This window comes from Nelumbo nucifera, chromosome 4 (assembly GCF_055504915.1).
Source record: "Nelumbo nucifera cultivar China Antique chromosome 4, China Antique-T2T, whole genome shotgun sequence".
NCBI classification, from domain to species: domain Eukaryota; kingdom Viridiplantae; phylum Streptophyta; class Magnoliopsida; order Proteales; family Nelumbonaceae; genus Nelumbo; species Nelumbo nucifera.
In genome coordinates, this window is record NC_142652.1 from 79134012 (window position 1) to 79155294 (window position 21283).

At 40.7% G+C, this 21283-nt stretch overlaps 1 long non-coding RNA gene and 2 pseudogenes across 3 annotated transcripts; 2 read left to right on the forward strand and 1 right to left on the reverse strand.

Moving 5' to 3' along the window:
• The first annotated feature begins 3674 nt into the window (after nt 1-3674).
• Nucleotides 3675-11697, forward strand: LOC109113890 (uncharacterized). Its single transcript, XR_002023107.2, has 3 exons — nt 3675-3869; nt 3987-4224; nt 11085-11697. It is a non-coding gene; the product is annotated as an uncharacterized LOC109113890 (long non-coding RNA).
• A 1792-nt stretch (nt 11698-13489) lies between these two features.
• LOC104605129 (protein FAR1-RELATED SEQUENCE 11-like) lies at nt 13490-19560 on the forward strand (annotated as a pseudogene). The gene is made up of 3 exons (XR_016085341.1): nt 13490-14471; nt 17858-18301; nt 18381-19560. The product of XR_016085341.1 is annotated as a protein FAR1-RELATED SEQUENCE 11-like (transcript).
• Nucleotides 14470-17860, reverse strand: LOC148800761 (NADH dehydrogenase [ubiquinone] flavoprotein 1, mitochondrial pseudogene; annotated as a pseudogene). Its single transcript, XR_016085342.1, has one exon. The product of XR_016085342.1 is annotated as an NADH dehydrogenase [ubiquinone] flavoprotein 1, mitochondrial pseudogene (transcript).
• Nucleotides 19561-21283: the final 1723 nt, after the last annotated feature.

Sequence of the window (21283 nt, forward strand, 5' to 3'; positions counted from 1 at the left end):
TCCATATCTTTATTTGGACCTGGACTCTTTAAGTGGATAAGGATAATCCCTTACCTTATCTACTGATCCAAATCCCATATCCGCCCCTATTTAATTAATCTAATTAACCCAATTTGAAATGGGCTTTTAGGCTCATTAAGCTTTCAGGCTCACTTCCACTTTAATGCTGACTAGCTTGGCTCTCTTTGTATGGTGTGGCACCCTATCATTGATCTACACATCAGCCACATGGGTTCAGCCTAGCCTTTGTTACAAGGTCTGGCCGAATTCACTGCTGAATACAGTGAACCACTGAGTCCATCACTATGGACTCTTAATGGGCCCAACATTTACACTAAATGGTCATTGGGTCCAGCCATCTTATGAAGGCCCAAGGACTGTGGGCAGATGCAAGATTAGCCCATCAGGTATAACCCTCAATGGTCTTACACTTAACCTCTCAGCCCATAATGATCAAACACTGCCCGATAAGATAAGACTTCTCCTTCAGCTGCAAGGTGCAGTGCTACACTTTCTACTCACATGGATCCCAGAAATTAAAACCTTTTGCAAACATTTTGAAACCATAATATATATATATATATATATAATCCCTATATAAATATATTTTGCAAAAACAAATTTCAACAGTTGAAATCAACTGCCGGTAGTTTAGGTTTCCCCCAGAAATAGTGCATCCCCGATTATTTACTTTGTCCAACAAAGGGATAGATCTTGTCACTATGATCACCCACTCAGATGAATTCTCGGACTATCCCAACATACCCAAGTTTTGACCCCCTTTAAGGATCTCACTGATTGGCATATCAAAAACAGCCCAATCCGACACCTAGTGTAGTATCATAATCAAGTCTAGGGGTCAGGTGTAACATTCCAGTTTTGCCCATCTTTCTCCACGGTCCAAGGCAATACTGGAATTTTGGTCTGGTTCAGGGTTTCAAGAAAACTCACACTGCATTTACCTCAGGTTTCACCCTGGCAATTGAGACAAGTCACCCCAACCAACTTGGCGGTATATCAGTGTCAGCCTTAGCAGGATAAATCTCCCCAAATCTATCCAACGGCTATGAAGATTCTAAACTAACACAAGTCTTATATGTGTCAAGTTTAAGGGTATTACACAAAAAAACACACCATAATAACATGAATCAAATATGTACTTTATTCATTTACAATAAATGTCATAATATATATCATGTTGATTGGAGTTAAGGGCATACACTGTCTAATATATTCTTCATGGACTATCAATACACATGTACGGAAAGTTGTGTATGCAATTTGCAAAATAGGGAAGGAGCTCTTAAGGCCACCTGCATTTACTAAAGTGCAACCATTTATTAAGAAATCTAAGAGATATTACCCAATGTTCAAGGTAACTACACTTCATAGTCTGTAGTAACTCTCTCCAAATTTGTTGTTCTAACTATGTTCATAATTGTGATTAGAAATGTGTGGGGGTTATAGATGGTACACATGTATCATTTAATGTCCCAATTGCTGAACAAATACTGTATAGAGAAAGGAAGGCTTGTATGACAAATGTTTTGGTTGTTTGTGATTTTGATATGTTGTTTACCTTTGTATACATGAGATGGGAAGGATCAGCACACGATTCAAGGATATTGGCAGAAGCACTTAGTAGGCCTCATGTAGGGTTTCCCAAACCACCACCAAGTGCAATAGACATTCCTTATAATTTCCCTTTATCAGTTATCTTCATCATTTGTGTGTCCTCGCATCTAGAATTCATTGCAGGAAAGTACTACCTTGTTGATTATGGATATGCTAATGCTCCCGATTTCTTTGCCCCATACTCTGGTGAATGGTACCACTTTAGTGAGTTTAAGAGACATTCCAATAAATTTAGATCCAATGAAGACCTTTTCAACTACACTCATTCTTCACTACGTAATGTCATCAAACGTTTCTTTGGGATCTTAAAGGGTAAATTCCCCATCTTGAAAAACATGTCATGCTACCAATTAGAGTTCCAACGTTTTCTTGTAATGTCATGTTTTATAATATACAACTTCAAAAACAAGAGGCGCATGGGGATAAACACATAGATGAGTGTGTAGAGGGTTATGAAAATGACTCAGATGATGATGGTTCAAGTGGCGATGATGATGGCGAAGAGCACACCGCATCTGCACTAGGTTCAAGCAGAGAGATGGACATGGTTAGAGACCGAATTGTTTCTAAGCTATGGGAGAAGTACCAAAGGTCTACCCGATGGGTTACATAGATTTGTGACTTATGCCGAAACATGATGTTATGATCTAGACCAAGAAAATGTTGGAATTCAAACTATGATGAGTTTTATGTTTGTTATGGATTGAACTTCTTTAATGTTTCATATATTTTAAGTTTATGTATTTTTATGCTCACTTGTTGATCATCATTGGATGTTTACTATACAAGTTATTCATGCAGAAATGACTGATGGGATGTTCTTACCAAACTGCTCTTGTGGTAAAGGGGAGATGACACTACAAATCGCAAGGACAGAAACTAATTATGGGCGATGGTTTTTATGTTGCCCAGTAAGGAGTAACCATAGGAGTTCATCTGTATGGGTAGATGAATTTGGTGGAATCCGTCATAGAGAACCTAGGGTTGAAGTTATCCAATAATTTTCATCTACTAGACAACCACAACAAAACAAAGGATATTTTGCACTCATCGCTTGTTGTGGTTGTAACTTGGTTTGTCTTCTAATTTGGGTTTGGCTGATAGTTATCTTATTAGTCTTGAAGCTCATTAAATAGGATGAATATGTTATTATCAAAGTTGATGGACAAATGAAGATACTATTAGACATTTTAACTGATACTTATTGATTATCTGAATTTTCTTTTTGAAGCATTTAACTATTGTTTGTACTAATAGGTGATTGGATCACTCACAGCCGTTGGATATGATGCCATTATTCATGTTGATGTTGTTGATCTATTCCAACAACATTTTCAACCATTAGATTTATTTAAAATTTTAGGCCAGATAATATAAAACAATCATCCAATTAATAGACCATTTGATAAGCATCGTTATTAATTTGGTATGATATTAGCGCGCATCATCTTATGGAGTAATGTGTGCACATACATGAAAAACGGTGATGAAAATTACCTTACCAAACAGCAGTGTTGCTCACTGCATACGTGGCAAAAACACTCCCAAACAAAATCTAGGCATTTTTTTGTGAAAAATAGGTCTAACAAGCATGGGCATTTTTTTTTTTTGAAAATTAGTCCCAAAAAACGCCCACGCTTCCAAACACATCTTAAATTGGAAAACCAAAAAATATGGTGAAGTCTAGTTTAAACGGTTGACCACATATCCTAGTTAAGAAGATTCGTTTATGGGAATCCAAATATACATATGTTGGGACTTCAATGGTTAAAAAAAAAGCCATGGCATGGTGGCAGGACCCATTCTCTGAATTTGCAATGTAAAAAACTCCCACTAGGAAATATGCATTCTCATATTGCTTTCTTCCAACCAAACAACCATGAGTGCAAATGACCATAAAACCGGCCTAACTTTTGCATTTACCTCAACCATGATTATTTGCATTTACCCTTTGCAAACTTGCATTTGCCCTCTTCCCAAACGGAGCCTAATACTCAAATCTGCTCTCGAATAATACCGTGTATCCATATGGCGCACGATAGCTCACCCTCCTTATAAATGGTTATCGTTCTCCGTAGATGCGCTTTACTCCTCCCTCCCGATTCTCCCCGCCTGTTTCTTCTTTGCTCATTTGTATTTTTTTTTTCTTTTCATCTTTAATTTTCTGTTCGTTATTGGTAGTTAGGGCTTTCGGCTCCTGGAATCTCATAGCAGTTGCTGTGTTGCCCGAATTGGTATGCAGAAATTGTTTTATTTTGATCTTCATGTTTCTTTGACGTTCTTTCATCAATTTCAAAGGGAGTTCAGATTGTTACCTTCATAATTATGGACTTTTATGCTCATTGGTGCAGATTTCGTTATTGGTTGGGATTAGACTTTAAGTTTTACTCTGTTTAATCTGTTGGAACGTCGGAAATTTGACATATGATTGAATAGAGCTTGGATCGCCTTTAAAATTTCATTCTATGAAGATGGGAAGCTCGTCTCGGCTTGCTCGTCAGAGAGATCCATATGAAATATTGGGAGATGATAGGACTTCAACTGATTTGGATATCGAAAATGCAAACAGGAAAGGAAATCAGCTCTCAAGTGAGTTTCCTTCTGATTGATATTCGCTTCGTCGCAAATATGCTCTCAAGTAAGCTAATTACATGTTACAGAGCATCTTTCTGATAAAAAAATTCCCCCACATATGAATTTGTTGATACAGTTATATGTTGAACCTGTTTACACGATTGAATTAATTGTGTAGATGATAGAGAAACACTGGGCAGGTGTGTGTGTGTGTGTGTGTATACATATGGTTCAATTACATACACGTAATTTTTGTGTATGTTTTACTGTTTTCAGTTGGGACTAACTCAAAGTGGAATTTACAAGTATTTTGGTCGTCTTATACCTAACTGAGTATTATACAATAATACTGCAAGGGTCGTCTACTTCACAAAAATCTTTTGTAGAAAGCAACAATTTGCTTCGAGGGAATATAATTTCATCAAAACGATGTATGCTTTTATCTACTAAAACTATTCCCCCTTAAACAAGCTCCTAAAATGACATCAAAATCTCTTTAGATTGCTCCAACTAGGAACCTATGATCTGTTGGAAGAGTGGCCATAGGCCCTCATTTTCTGATCCTCAACATGTTGGAAAATCCAGTGGCCATGTGATAAACCACATGTTGATGGAAGATAGGTCATCTCTATGCTACACCCTCACATACAAACATATTATTATTATATAAAAGAAAATTTATTTGTCTATTTGGTTTTTTTATTTATTTAATTATTTTTTGCATAGAGAGACCATTGTTGAAACACTCATTAGATTCATTTCCAGCTTTTACTGGGTCAAAGGTAGGCCATTTGGCCTAGTGTATGATCAAGTGATAAGATCCTTGATCAGTGAGACACTTGTGATGAGTTACCGCTCACCTCGGAAGCCCCTTCGAGGGTGGCTTAACCTCCTGAAACAGAAGATGGGAGGGAAAGGGGAAAAGGTAGGAAGAAGATGACACAGAGAGAGAGAGATGAAAGGGATATTCATTCACGCCACTTTTTACATGATCAGGGCCTACATGTATGCAATCATGAAGAGAATATCTTCTGGCGGCAGTATAACTAACTCTGGGAGGCTCTGTTGCGTGTCACGCTAGCCTCTCTGTCTTCTAGTGAAATGCTGCTCGGTGGTGGCCTGCTCCACACCTATAGTTGGGTTCGGAGGGAATGTTTGGGTCCCAACAATTCCTCCCCCCTTAGCATTGACCTTGCCCTCAAGGTCTAGGTTTGGAAACCTCTCATTCAGCTAAGGTTCCCAAGTGGCATCATCTGGAGGAAGCCCAGCCCATTCTACCTTGGCTTCTGGCACAACCTGACCACCTCGTCGAACCCAATGGAAATCCACAATTCTGATAGGCTCCGTGTCAATGTCCCCTTCTTCAGTGAATTGGGGTAAGTTGGGTAAGACAGGTGTATGATTTCCCACCGCCTTCTTAAGAAGTGAGATGTGAAACACTGGATGAAGCTTTGAGGTTGTAGGGAGGTCGAACCGATAAGCAACAAGGCCCACTCTCTCCAAAACCTTATAAGGCCCATAATACCTAGGTGCTAGCTTGTGCCAAGCCCATCTTACCACTAAGATCTGGCGGTAAGGTTGGAGCTTAAGGTAAACGAAGTCACCCACCTGAAATTCTAATGGGCAGTGGTGAGTGTCATAGCGGGCCTTCATTCGCTGTTGGGCTTTTGTCAAGTTGGACTTAAGCAATCTAAGAATCTTGTCTCTCGCAAGTAGACGGGTCTCTACTTCTACCACCTTGGATGGCCCATATTCATAAGGTAATATGGGAGGAGGTTCTTCGCCATAAAGAGCCTTGAAGGGTGTCATTCCAACAGTCAACTGATAAGTCGAATTGTACCAGTATTCTGCCCATGGAAGCCAGTGATCCCATTGTTGGGGCTTTTCCCCTAAGAAACATCTAAGGTAGGCTTCCGAGCAACGATTAAGAACTTCAGTCCGCCCATCAGTCTGTGGGTGATAACTCGTGGAGGGGTGTAGTTGGGTTCCTTGCAACTGAAAATATTCCTTACAGAATGAACTCAGGAAAGCAGGGTCTCGATCTGAGACAATGGATCTCAGGGTTCCATGCAGCTTGGCAACGTCCTGGATGAAGATGTCAGCCACCATTGCTGCGTTGTAAGGGTGAGGTAATGCAGAGAAATGGCTGTACTTGGTGAGATGGTCAACCACTACCATGATAACCTCCTTTCCTGCAGAACAAGGAAGACCCGTGATGAAGTCCATGGAAAGGTCTTCCCACACTTGATCTGGAATCTTGAGAGGTTGTAGAAGGCCAGCAGGAAACTATGACGAGTATTTCTGCTGTTGGCAGGTTTGGCATCCGGAGACATATTGTAATACATCCTTACGCATTCCTACCCAATGATAGTGGCTGCTGAGCCTCTTTATGGTCCGTAGCACCCCTGAGTGCCCTCCCAAGGTGGAGTCATGAAACAACCTTAGCAGTTCAGCTTTGTGGGCCGAATTCTGGGCAACAACAAACCGACCCCTAAAGAAAAGATCAAGCCCCACAACTTGGTAACCAGCAACTTGTGAAGGGTCTCGCCTCCACTTATCTCTATTGACCTGCAACTGCAAATCAGACCTGGCTTCTTGTCGTATAGCTTCAAACAAAGGAAAGCTGGGCTAAGAGCAGGTCAGATGGGCTAACTCTTCTACTCATGACAAGGCATCAGCTACTCTATTTGCGGGCCCCGGCTTATATTCTATGAGGTAGTCAAAGCCCATCAGTTTACTAAGCCATTTTTGCTACTCCGGGGTGTGCACCCTTTGCTCTGCTATGTACTTCAAACTTCGTTGGTCTGTCCTAATAACAAATTGGCGTCCCAATAGGTATGCACGCCACTTTTGCACTACCATTACCACAACCATCATTTCTTTGACATAAGTGGACTGACTTTGGTGAGCTGCTGAGAGAGCCTTGCTGAAATAAGCAATGGACCGCCCTTTCTGCATCAAGACAGACCCTACTCCTACACCCGACGCATCACATTCTATTTCAAAGGGCTGAGAGAAGTCTGGAAGAGTGAGGACTAGAGGGCTGGAAACTGTTGTCTTCAAGTCTTCAAAAGCCCGTTGGGCTTTATCAGTCCAACCGAAGGAATCCTTCTTTAATAGACGCATTAGAGGGGCGGCCATAAGCCCATACCCCTTAATGAAGCGCCTATAATATCTGGTAAGCCCAAGAAAGCCCCGCAGAGCCTTTACAGTAGTGGGCTTGAGCCACTTCTGAATGGTGTTTACCTTTCCTGGGTCTACCATGACCCGACCTGCTGCAACCACATGGCCTAAGTACTGAATTTGTCCTTGTCCAAAGGAACACTTTTGATTTTGGCATGTAACTAGTGCCCCTTTAGAGTTGTGAGGGTGAGTTTCAAATGTTCCATATGTGTGTCCCAGTCCCTGTCGTACACCAGAATATCATCGAAAAACACTAGAATAAATCGCCTTAGAAATGGCCTGAAGATGTCATTCATAAGGGCCTAAAAGGTGGAGGGGGCGTTTGTGAGTCCAAAAGGCATAACCAAGAACTCATAATGGCCATCGTGGGTCCTAAAGGCCGTCTTGTGGATCTCAGCCTGGTGGACTCGAATCTGATGATACCCGGACCACAGGTCTAATTTGGAGAACACTCGTGCCTCTCCTAACTCATCCAGTAGTTCGTCAATGAGGGGTATAGGAAACTTGTCCTTCAAAGTAATCTGATTTAAGGCCCAGTAATCTACGCAAAAGCGCCAACTACCGTCCTTCTTCTTTACTAAGAGTATAGGAGATGAAAAAGGGCTGGTGTTGGTCAATATATGCCCTTTTTCCAATAGTTCTCTCACTGCCTTCTCAATTTCCAACTTCTGAAAGTAAGGGTATCTATATGGCCTCACATTGGCCGAGTTAGAACCGGGTAAGAGAGTTATCTGATGATCACGAGCCTGGGGTGGAGGTAATTGGTTCGGCTCCTCGAATACATCGCCAAACTGATCGACTATCGACCGTAGGGCCCTGTGTTGGGCTTCTGTGGAGTGAACACAGCCCTGGTTGTCCAGAATTGGAACTGTGGGCCGAATGCCTAAGTGCATAAATATGGGTTGGCCAACATCCTTGGAGGCCCGTATCATGGAGGCTAAAGTGTCACTTTGTGGACCAGGGGGCCGCACCCCTTGTAAATGACAAGACTGGCCATCCTGGTGAAAATCCATTGACATTTTGGCCCAATCACATAGAGCAAGGCCCAGGCCACGCAACCAATGAACCCCCAAAATAATATCAGCCCCTGAGAAATCCAATGGGTGGAGATCCACCACAAAATTATGGCCCTGTATGAGGATTTTCTCCTTCTTACATACACCATTACACGACATCTGACTCCCATTAGCTACATGGATTGAAAAGAGAGGAGTGGGTTGTATGGTCATACCTAGCTGCTTAGCCAAATGGCAAGTGATGAAATTCAGGGGAGAGCCACTGTCAATCAAAATCATCACGGTCCAGCCCATCAATCTTCCTTCTACACGCATGGACTGAAAAGAGTTGAGGCCCATGAGGGCGTGTAAGGAGATCTTGACCCCATTAGGTTCTGGCCCGTCTGGAATCAGTTCACAGTCAATTAAGTGCTCTGGGTCTGTCTCTTCCAGCTCTTCCTCTGTCTATAGGAGAAACACCCGTTGGACCCGGCATTTATGGCCCAGTCCAAACTTATCATCACAATTATAATAAAGGCCTTTCTCACATTGGGGTTGCATCTCAGCCCATGAGAGACATTTGAAAGGCATAGCGGGTCGGGGCAATATGGGCTTTTGATGATCACCAGCCGGTTTCATGGGCTACTGATCGACCCGTGGAGTCCTCAAATTCGGGTAGGTCGGTTTGCTGGCTCTACGAAGGTTGTCGATTCTTTCTTCTTGTAGGCGAGCCAATCCCTCTGCAGCCATGACAGTCACCGGACGGAGAGCCCTCACCTCCAGGCGGATATCCTCTCTGAGACCTCCTACAAAACATCCTACTAAGGCTTTCTCCGGCCAGCCGTGTACCCTGGTCGTCATCCGCTCAAACTCGAGTTGGTACTTTGCTACCGTTCCAGTCTACTTCAACCAGGTGATCAGCTCGTCGTAGTCCACGAACGTCGTTGGCCCAAAGCGGATGCACAAAGCTTCGGTGAACTCCGCCCAAGTTACCTGGGGATGATTCCGGCGATACCACTGGAGCCATAGAATCGCATCTCCTTCTAGATGAATGGAGGCGATGGAGACACGCTGGTGTGCGGGAGTTTCGTGGTATTCGAAATATCTTTCTTCTCAGAAGACCCAAGGAATGGGATCTCCACCGGAATAGTTGGGAAAGTTGATCTTAGTGGCTTTTCCGGTGCGGTAATCCCCTGTTCTTTGGCTACTGGAAGAAGAGGCTTCCACTCCTGCTAGGTGACTGGTCTCACCGGACTGTTGCTGAGAGACGAAGCTAGAGATGACCACTTTGAGTTCCTTGAGTTCGTTCAACACTTGGTGAAACCCAACCTCAAGCCGGTCGACCCTTTCATTCACAGTAGTGGAACGTGTTTGTGGCATTGTGAAGCCTGGGATTTGGATAGCCTGGCTCTGATACCAATCTGATGAGTTACCGCTCACCTCGGAAGCCCCTTCAAGAGTGGCTTAACCTTCTAAAAGAGCTTCCGTTCTATACCCAACAAAAATTCAAGAAGGCTTAGAACTGTTGCTGCCAAAAATAAATAAAAATGAAAATAAAAATAAAAATAAAAAATAAAAAACAACTCCCCTTCAACAAGGCCATCAGCAATTGAGTTCATTTCTCCTATGTTCCATCTAATTTAGACAAAAATGGAAATAAAGTTCTCATTAATCTCATTAAAATAATGTGTTTTCTGAGTCCCTCTTAGTGATTAGAGAGGGAAACCTCCATCTTTTGTCAATGCAGGTACCTCTAAGCCTAGGACACCTACCAATCCTTTTAAAATAAAGTGCCAGTTGACAGACACCTGGAGATCCCTCTGGACCAGTCAATTGTGTTTGCTAAGTCCTCCTCAATTTTGTCAATGCAGGTACCTCTAAGGCTAGGACCTCATGTTTAGTTGAATCAGCCTTTTATACAGACAAAGGAGGCCCAAATTGAGATATCTTGGGTAAGAATGACTCTTACAGTCTTACCAACTCCAGCTTTCCTGGGGTTTGCCAAAGAGCTTTCATCAAGATGCAGTTTTGCCTCCACATCAGTTGTAAGGATAGGTCTTTGGGGAGGGGGGAGGGTTCATGGGAGATGGAAGAGCAATTGTTTTAGTTCTTCTCATCTTTTCAAAATCCTTCTTATTTTTGTTTTATTTTAAACTTTTTTATGCATGAATATTTAATTCTTGATTTTACGTAAGAGCAATTGTCATCTCTCTCATGAATAGCATGATGGATTATGTTCTATTGATGTAACTAATCTAAACCAAATGGAGGTTGGGCTACACTGAACTGGAATTTATTGTATTGTCTGCCCTTGGTGGTATTTGTTTTCTTTGTTTATGGACAGCAAGGCATTAGTTAGAACGTTAGGTAACTGCTGAGTGATAAGCTTATAGGGAGAGGCAAAAAATATAGATGCAAGAAAACAAGTGAGAAAATAAAAAGAAGGAAAGAAGAAAAAGACGAGGAATTTGGCAATTTACTCCAGCTTTCCTGTGGAAGATTTCTTCTATGAACATTTTTACCAATTTATTGGTTCATTGTTCTAGGCATAGCCAGTTTAAATAGTCATAGTAAGATAAATGTCATTACTAGGGTTAAATTGCATATATTTATGGGAGTGAAAACTGCCCTTGCTAGATGGTGAGCTTCTCCATGATGCTTGTTTTTTCATTTTTATCTTTCTCTTTCCGGTGGTAGGTTCTATGGAAAAGAGAAATAGAAAGGAGTTTTTTCTCCTTTCTATTTGGAATGAACTTATTTCAGCCTTTGACTACAGCAGAGTTATTCTCCTCTTCGCCAAGACTTAATGGAAGCAAGAAAGCAAAGATCGTGCGGAGCTGCATCCCCTTTGCAGTATGCTGGATTTTATGGAATGAGAGAAATAGAAGATTATTTGAGAACAAACAGAAGAACATTGGAAGACTATTAGCCATGGTTGTGAACTTGGTGTCCAATTGGATTCTGGTGCATCCAGATTTTCTTCAGACTAGCAGAGCAGAGTTGGGGGAGAATTTTTGGAATTTTCTTGAGTTACAGACTTGTAATCCTGACCAGTTCTCTATCTCTTGATTTAACTATTGTAGTGTAATCTGTATTTGTGTAAGGTTGCGGCTAGGTGTTATCTTAACACCCCCCGGATTGTATGAATCTTTTTTCTTTCAATGAAAATTTATTCTGATTCTTCAAAAAAAAAAATTGCTTACCATTACATTTGCTAATCTTGTGTAGAGAAAAAGAGGTAGCCTCTTGGTAGTGGTAACATAATCAAGCATCTTTTCATGTGCTATTTTGTATATAAGATAGAAATGTGATTTCTGATTGGTAAACCACTTGTTTAGGTCTACAGCCATGCATGGCCTCAGAACTCTTATGGATCAGCACAGTTAATGGCAGTTTGATGATTGCCAATGATGCTCTGTTTCTACTAACTGCTGTGCATTGAATATCTTCTTTAGTATTCCCAAATTTGAATTGCATGTTATATTCTACCTATCTAATTATAAAATGACTGTGACCTCCTTAACAATGATTAGATGGAAAGAATACCAGGTTTACCAAGTATCCAAATGGAAGCTTGTCTAGATTTTTTTTTTCCTTTTTTTTTTTTGAATTTGAATAAGAAGGTTAAGTATAACTTTGTGTTAAACAAAAAAAAAAAGAAGTAATTACATGAGTTCCATGTACACCAAGGAACTGTACACTGGGGATATAAAAGCATCGCATCCCTTCTTTTTGCAAAAAAACGACTCTTCTTTCAAAATAAGAGTCATATGCTTTCCCCCTGAATAGACTGTGCTACCAACCCATGGAAGCAGCTTTGTATTGAGTTTACTTATCAGCATGTCCCCCAACTTTCTTTTGTCCAAAAATCCCAGAGTTTCTTTGAGGTGATACAATTCAAAACACAGGAGGAACTAATTTCCAAAACATATCCCTTTACTCAATCCCTGCATCTGCTTGCTATTGAAAAAGAACTTCCATTGTTTCTGGGACACATCTTTCCACCCAAAAATGCTTCTCATCCACGTCCAATGTTTCTCTGATACTCTACAATGTAGAAATAGATGGTTAACCGTTTCTGTGCATTCAATACACAATATACATGTATCACCAATCAGCCCCGCTCCCCTCCCTTGTAGGTTATCCTTAGTCAAGGTTGTCAAGCATCTGTTATTTAGCCATCCACACAAGAAAAGACGCCGTAGAAGGTATAGCTGAGATCCAATTTTTTTATTCTGGGAAGGGAACTAAATTGGAGAGGGTAAAATGTTTGTAAAGAAACCTTGCTGAAAATACACTAAACTTCTCCCAAATCCAGAGTAATCCACACCTATCTGCCTGTGATAGGTAAATCACCACTTAGATTAGTTTCTGCAACAGCTCAATCATTGTTTCCATTATCCAACTTCAAATCATTTAGATGTCTTCTAAACAGTGGCAGCCACTCTTCTCTACCATTACAAAAAATAAAAATCTGATAATTATCTGCCATTAGCCCATTCCTATCCTGTGATATGTTAAACAGCCGAGGGAAAATCTGTCTCTCTTCACACCAAACATCTTTCCAGAATTTAACCCTATAACCATCGTTAATGCTGTATTTTACACTTCTGATAAATTCAGGTTATACCTTTTCAATCCCTTTCCACAATGGACACCCATAATATGAAGAGACTACCCCTGAATCCCAGCCCAACAAACTTTTGTCTGTCAATCCCATGAACTTTTGGATCTATCCTGGCTTGATCATCATTTATAGGTATATGATGTTAAGTATTAGCTTGGATTGGGTTTTATTCTTAACAAAAAGTTCAATATTTCCATTTTGGATTTGATTTTCCAAGTTCTATTGAGGAAAAGAACATAGAAGGGAAAAAAATAGTAAATATGTGGGCAAGGATGAAAGCATACTTCTAATAAGTGTGAGTTTACCACTTGTTGACAAGTATCTTCAATCTCTATTTTGCTAATATCACTTAGGAATCTTTATGTATGTATATGAAAATTTTTTGTGTTTCTTGTATTTTGTGTAAATATCACTTATGGAAACTCTGTTTTTAATTTGATATTCTGTACAGGTACTTCATCTGCTGTCTCCTCAATTTATTATGAAAATAATGTCTGAAGGAACAAACCTAATTATAAACTTCAGAAAATGGTACCGATTTGTCTCCTGGTGACATAGGCACAACTGAAGAAATGCCTGAAGACACAATTTTATGACGACAAACTTCTGTGAATCTTGTCCCTTTTATTGGACAAAGATTTGTTTCTCAAGATGCTGCTTATGAATTTTATTGCAGTTTTGCAAAGCAGTGTGGATTTTCAATCAGACGTCATCGTACTCGAGGGAAAGATGGAGTTGGTAGGGGAATTACAAGAAGGAATTTCACCTGTCATCGAGGTGGATATCCACAGATAAAACCAACAGATGATGGAAAACTGCAAAGGAATCGAAAATCTTCACGTTGTGGGTGTCAAGCATATATGCGTATTGTTAAAAAGGCAGATTTTGATGTCCCTGAATGGCGTATTACAGGCTTTAGTAATGTCCACAACCATGAACTCCTGAAATCAAATGAAGTGAATCTCCTTCCTGCCTATTGCACGATATCTGCAGATGACAAGAATCGTATCTGCATGTTTGCAAAGGCTGGCATGTCAGTGAGACAAATGTTACGATTGATGGAACTGGAGAAAGGAGTTAAGCTAGGTTGTTTACCATTTACAGAGATAGACATAAGAAACCTATTACAATCATTCAGGAATGTGGATCGTGATAATGATGCTATTGACCTTATTGCAATGTGCAAGAAAATCAAGGATGAAGATCCTGACTTCAGATATGACTTCAAGATAGATGCACATAACAGGTTGGAGCATATTGCATGGTCCAATGCTTCCTCCATTCATTTATATGAGACATTTGGAGATGCAGTCATTTTTGACACAACCCATCGATTGGATGCATATGATATGCTTCTAGGAATTTGGATTGGAATTGACAACCATGGTGTAAACTGTTTTTTTGGTTGTGTGCTTTTACGGGATGAAAATGTGCAGTCTTTTTCCTGGGTATTGAAGGTAAGAAGCTTTTAGGCACAGAAGATCCTGATAACACCATCATCCTATTCCCATAATTACTGTCCAAGTCATCATTCTGTTATGTCCCAGAAACTTCACACACAGTTCTCAGGCTCACAGCAGAATTCACACAACTTGAACATCAACAAAAGAGACTGGAATTCATTCAGAAGAAAAGAAGAACATTAACAGTTGGTCGGTTCTTCGAGAGACCGCCGGCTCTCCCAATCACTCACAGTATTCTTCACTCAACAAAAGCCCATCTCCCCCATCCCCCAAAGCCCCTTCTTATACTCTTCTCACAGCATCACTGACTCCCTCAATAAATGCCCAGCTGGCCAAGTTATAAATGCCCATACTCTTCTTATTCCTAACTGACATAGCTATAAATGCCTCAAGACTCTCCTTATTCCCTCCAGCTATAATTGCCCCCATGTTCAATTATTTCCCCCCTTAGCCGAAAGCTGACCTTTCCCCTTCCTGGCATACGTAAAGTTAATTGGGGGCCTATCATTACCCGCCGCCCAAAGTCTAACCTTGTCCTCAAGGTTAAAATGAGGAAATTGGTCTCGAAGCAAGTCAAAAGGCTCCCAAGAATCTTCAAAATCAGGTAGGCCCTGCCAATGAATAAGCACTTCCAAACCAGTAACTCCAGGCATAGTGGATGGACGCACACCGCGCACTGATATGTCCCTGCACAGGCCAAGCAGCAGAATCGCCCAATGCACAGATGGTGTGTCTGCTTTGTCACCTCTTGAAGCATGTCTATTTCCTCCAGCTTCGCGTTTCCAACCTTCAGCCTCTCCATGATCATCCTCAGCCATCCTGTCCCCTCCCTGCATGGTGTGCACTGCCCACAACTTTCATGCTTATAGAAGTAAGAGAGCCTAGCAATTGCATCCACAATATCAGTTGACTTGTCCATCACAATTATAGCAGCTGTCCCTAAACCCATTTGGACAGCCTTGAGTGCATCATAATCCATCAACACATCATCACATATGTGCTTTGGAATCAGTGGAACAGAAGATCCCCTTGGTATCACTGTAAGCAAATTATCCCATCCACCTCTAACTCCTCCACAGTGCCTCTCTATCAGCTCCTTCAATGGAATACTCATCTCCCCTTCAACTGTACAAGGCTTATTCACGTGGCCTGAGACACAGAATAGCTTTGTCCCAGAATTGTTCTTCCTGCCAAAACTAGTAAACCATTCAGGACCACGCCTTAAAATGGTGGGGGAAACAGCCACAGTTTCAACATTTGTAACAGTTGTTGGACATCCATATAGCCCTGCATTAGCTGGAAAAGGAGGCTTCAACCTTGGTTTTCCTTGTTTTCCTTCAAGGCTTTCCAACAACGCCATCTCTTCTCCACAAATGTAAGCATCAGCTCTTTAGTGGATATGAACATCAAAATCATATCCAAATCCACATGCATTTTTTCCCAAAAGTCCAGCTTGATAAGCTTCCCTCCTTGTCTTCTCAAGGTTTTTTCGCTCATTTACATACTCTCCCCTTATGTAGATATAAGCAGTAGTGGCCCGCATACCAACCCCTGCAATCAGGCAACCCTCTAGTAGTTTATGTGGGTCATGGCGCATAATTTCTCTGTCCTTACATGTTCCTGGCTCACTCTCATAAGCATTGACAACAAGATAAGAAGGACGACCATCAGATACTTTTGGCATGAAAGACCACTTCAGGCCAGATGGAAAACCAGCTCCACCACGGCCTCGAAGACCAGATTTCTTCATTTCATTGACAATCCAATCAGAGCCCTTAAGTACCAAGTCTTTAGTTCTATACCAGTCACCCCGCTTCATGGCACCGTTCAGGAAAGGGTCGTGCAACCCATTAACAAATTCTGCTTCAAGGACTGATTCCGGCAGGTCACGTAAGGGAGCGGAGAGCACCTCGAATTGGTGATATCCCTTAACAGTAGAAGACTGATGTAACAAGAAGAGCTGCTCCTGCAAGTTTCCCTCCTGAGTTGATCGAAAACGTTCAAGGAGGAGTTCCTTGAATTCTGCCCAACTACGAAAAGGTCGCCGACCATCCTCCCAATAATACCACGCCAATGCATCACCCTCTAAACAGACCACTTCCACCCGCAGACGTTCCGTCGGAAGCAAGCCATTAATCTCAAAATAGTGCTCCGTGCGAAAAAGCCAGCCGTCGGGATTTTCCCCATCAAAAATAGGCAACTCCAACTTCCGAGGAAGTGAATCAGAAGTATGTTCCGGGACTGACATTGAAAGAGACGTCAGGAAAGCTGCACTCTTCCCTTTGTCAGCCGCACGACTTGATGTGGATACAGGAGGAGCATTGTCAGTTGTAGACAAAGGAGCTGACAAGGTCTGTTGCTGAAGCAACAGATCAAAACGTCTTACCAAGTCTTGAACGCCTCCTTCCAGGGATGTGATCTTCGAAAGTCCAGCTGTTATCTCATCACGTAAGCCATCCACTTCAGAATGCAGAGAAGTCAAGCGTTCTTCGAAACCCTCCACCTGCGATGCCACTTCCTTAGCTGTCACCATGGCCGAGGAAAGACGCGCTCTGATACCACTGTTATGTCCTAGAAACTTCACACACAGTTCTCAGGCTCACGGAAGAATTCACACAACTTGGACATCAACAAAAGAGACTGGAATTCATTCAAAAGAAAAGAAGAACATTAACAGTTGGTCGGTTCTTCGAGAGACCGCCGGCTCTCCCAATCACTCACAGTATTCTTCACTCAACAAAAGCCCATCTCCCCCATCCCCCAAAGCCCCTTCTTATACTCTTCTCACAGCATAACTGACTCCCTCAATAAATGCCCAGCTGGCCAAGTTATAAATGCCCATACTCTTCTTATTCCTAACTGACATAGCTATAAATGCCTCAAGACTCTCCTTATTCCCTCTAGCTATAATTGCCCCCATGTTCAATTATTTCCCCCCTTAGCCGAAAGCTGACCTTTCCCCTTCCTGGCATATGTAAAGTTAATTGGGGGCCTATCACATTCTAGACCATGAAAGTACCACTCCTCTTCATTGGAAGCATAGCCCAAAAGTTGATCAAATCAGGTAATCTTATCATTCCTGCTTGAATCTAAGACTTGGATCCTTGATAAAATAAGATTGACATCAAGGGGAGAAAAGCTCATGAATCAGCTGGTTAAAAGTGTCTAGTTGCTTACCTTTTGGGCCATGCTCCATTAAAGAGGTGGTGGACCCAAAGAACAGTAGGGTTCAATGAGTTGGTAAGTATCATGCAATTTTTCAGGGTCATTTTCATTGAGGATGGATCACTCCCATCCTATTCTTATCCAAATTTGTTGGGTTACATCTCTATGTTTTGTCTCTTGGTTAATATGTTTTCCTTTTCTATGCATCTTCACAGACGTTTCTAGGCTTTGTGAAAGGAAAAGCTCCACAAACAATCTTGACTGACCAAAACATGTGGCTGAAAGAAGCAATTACTAATGAAATGTCAAGTTCAAAACATGCCTTTTGCATATGGCATATTATTGCAAAGTTCTCAGATTGGTTTTCTGTACTGCTTGGATCACAGTATGATAATTGGAAAGCTGAGTTTCATCGGCTGTATAATTTGGTCATGGTGGAAGATTTTGAAGTAGGGTGGAAGGAGATGGTTAATACATATGGACTCCATGGAAATAAGCACATTGCTAGCTTATATGCATTGAGGACATCTTGGGCATTGCCATTCTTGAGACGTTACTTCTTTACAGGGATGAGAAATACATTCCAATCAGAATCAATAAATGCATTTATCCAACGGTTTTTGAGTGCACAATCTCAACTTGATCATTTTGTAGAGCAGGTATTACACCTTTATTATCTCTTACTTTGATTATCTTTTGGTTTTATAAGCTTATTGTGTTTCAAACTCATTTCTGTAGGTGGCGACTGTTGTTGATTATCGAGATCAAGCAGGAGCAAAACAAAAGATGCAACAAAAGTTCCACAAAGTCTGTCTCAAAACTGGATCACTAATTGAATCACATGCTGCTACTGTTCTTACACCTTATGCCTTCTGTAAACTCCAAGAAGAGCTTTTGTTGGCTCCACAATATGCATCACTTCAAACAGAAGGTTGTTTCCATGTGAGACACCACACCCAGATGGATGGAGGTTGCAAAGTCATTTGGGTTCCACGTGAAGAGCTTATTAGTTGTAGCTGCAATCAGTTTGAGTTTTCGGGCATCCTTTGTAGGCATGTTCTTCGCGTCTTGTCAACAAGTAACTGCTTTCGTATTCCAGAGCCATACTTACCTAACCGCTGGCTTGTTGTTAGCTCATTTTCCATGAAGTCTTTCCAGACTACATCTCCAAGGGAACATGCAGATAGAGTTCATTTGTTGCAGTCCATGGTTTCAACACTTGTTACAGAATCAATTGAAACTGATGTACGCTTTCATGCTGCTTCCGAGCAAATTGCCATTGTGTTGTCTCGCATTAAGGAATTTCCTAGGCCAAAACATAGTGTAAATGAGATTGCCTACGATAGTCCATCTGATTCACTATTTCTACCAGAGGTGGAAGACTCTGATGGCATCGTACAAAGTTTTACTGCTGGGAATTCTCATGCGTCTTTTATTGTTGGGAAAGCTAAAAGAAAGAAGACCAAGAGATGGGGCTGATTTCTCACGGAAACAAAGGTGTTGCTCAGTCCCTTGCTGTGGTCAGTTTGGGCATGATGCAACTGATTATCCTATGATGGGAGGTGATGGTTTAAATGGAGATGGGCTAGGGTTCTTATAGAGTAAGAAGCTGGCACTGGTGGATGGTCAACATTGTCCCAAGAGTAATGCATTTTCCACCTATCCCAGTGCAACCAAACAAAATTTTATGTCGTCACTTTTCCCTCTTTGACAGATCTTACATGTTCTATTAACATTTAAAAGATTTAGAAGTTGGTTTGCTATTCATTAAAGGGAAACATTTACACAGATTTTGTTTTATGAGAAAAGTAGCTTTAACAAATAAATAATTTGTACTTCTTATTGCAAAACCATTATTCTGTTAAATGGATCCTTTTTACAACAGGAAATAAGATGAACTCCTCCATAGTTTCTTCCCTTGGCTCATATAACAAAACTGGAGATATCCTTAATTCTGCAGCTGCAGGAAAAGGATTACTTCTTTATATCTGAATTAGTTGTGTCCCTTGATTTGTGCAATATTTCTCCTGTTGTTGCTAAAAAGAGAAGATGAACCTACAACTTTATTTTAGAGTGTTTTTTTTTTCGAAGTTGGAGTGGGAGTTCCAGTAAGCTCTAAATTGTTTTATGAGACAACCACTACGGTTGCGCTTGATCTTCATCAGGGGGGTGTTGTATCTTGGCTCATTGTTATTTCTTTCTACTGATTTTCATCTGTTATTATAATAACTTACTTTATGCATTAATGTTAATGAGTTCAACCATATAATCTTGGTTGGTTTAATACCCTCGTGCTGATATTTTTACTGTCCAGCTCCTTCATAGAGACATATCATTGGCACCATTGCATGTGAAAGGGGGATTATGGAATTCACCTTATGGAGGTAAATCGTTTTCTTTTCTCCTCTTAAGGTGCTTAGTTTCTATTATGTGTCATATTGAGATTAGTTTCAGTAATATTTAATTACTACCAGTAAAATTAATTAATGATTTGGTGATTACTTTTAGCAGGCTGTCAATTAGGGGCAATATTTTATCACTACAGGGCAGATTCAGTAAGTTATCACATGGGCAGTAGTGGCCTGCAATGTTGATTGCATGTCCAAGTACAAGAATGAAAGAACAAAAGCAAGAAAGACAAGAATTGCAACTTTGGTATGTTATAGCCTTGGTCTCTTTTGGCCTTTGTCATTCATCATATTCTTTATAGATATCCTTATTCGAGCCAGAGACTATTGGGATTATCTGTTTCTATGCAAGCATCTTTCTGCGTGAATTGTGATTATCTTCTCTGCTTTGGCATTTCTTGTTTTCCTATATATATGTTTTAGGTTTTATTATATGAAAGGTAGAAGCAAAGGTTTCTGTTGCATGGTCTAACCCATTCCTTTTTCATTCTCGAGATAAAAACTAGGAGGAATAAACATTTTTGTTCATGAGTAGTCACATTTTTGTTCACTAGTTAAATGAAATCAAACAGGTAGAACGTTTTGAAAGTGTTTGGTATCTGGACGTGATGAACTTCTCATTTCACCTCAATTTGGAAGAAGAAAGAGATGTCAGAGAAATGGAAAAAGAGTTTTAAGGATTTTCATATTTGTTCTTAATCCAACTGTGGGGGTTTAAGCTTTAACCTTCTTTTCTGGTTATGAGCTTACCACTAATTGATGGAAATAGATTCTTCTAGCACCACCATCTAAAAGAAGAGCATCATTTTTTTTCTTTTTTTTTTTCTTTTTTTGTGTCATCTATATTGATTGTGAAATCATTTTTGCTTGCTTGAAACTCTACCATATCTACTCCTATTTATGCTTCTGAAGATATAATTGATATATGGATCCTAAGTATCTGTAATCTAAGAATAATTCTTCCTTTCCTAGTCTGGCTAAGAGCAATAAAAAGGTTGTTGATCTTAACTCTTGAAAATAAACAAAATGGTTTTGAATTCATGAGTTCTTTTTTTTTCTGTTTTTTATTGGTGGGAGGGGGGGGGGGGGGGGGGGGGGTTAGTCAATCATTCATGAGCTATTTGAGTCTAGGATTGGCTTCTTTTCTTTTCTATTATAATAATAATTGGTCGACAGGTTAATTTCTCACGCTGGACCAAACTTCCATTGGCTTATAGTGACCAGCTTGGTAGC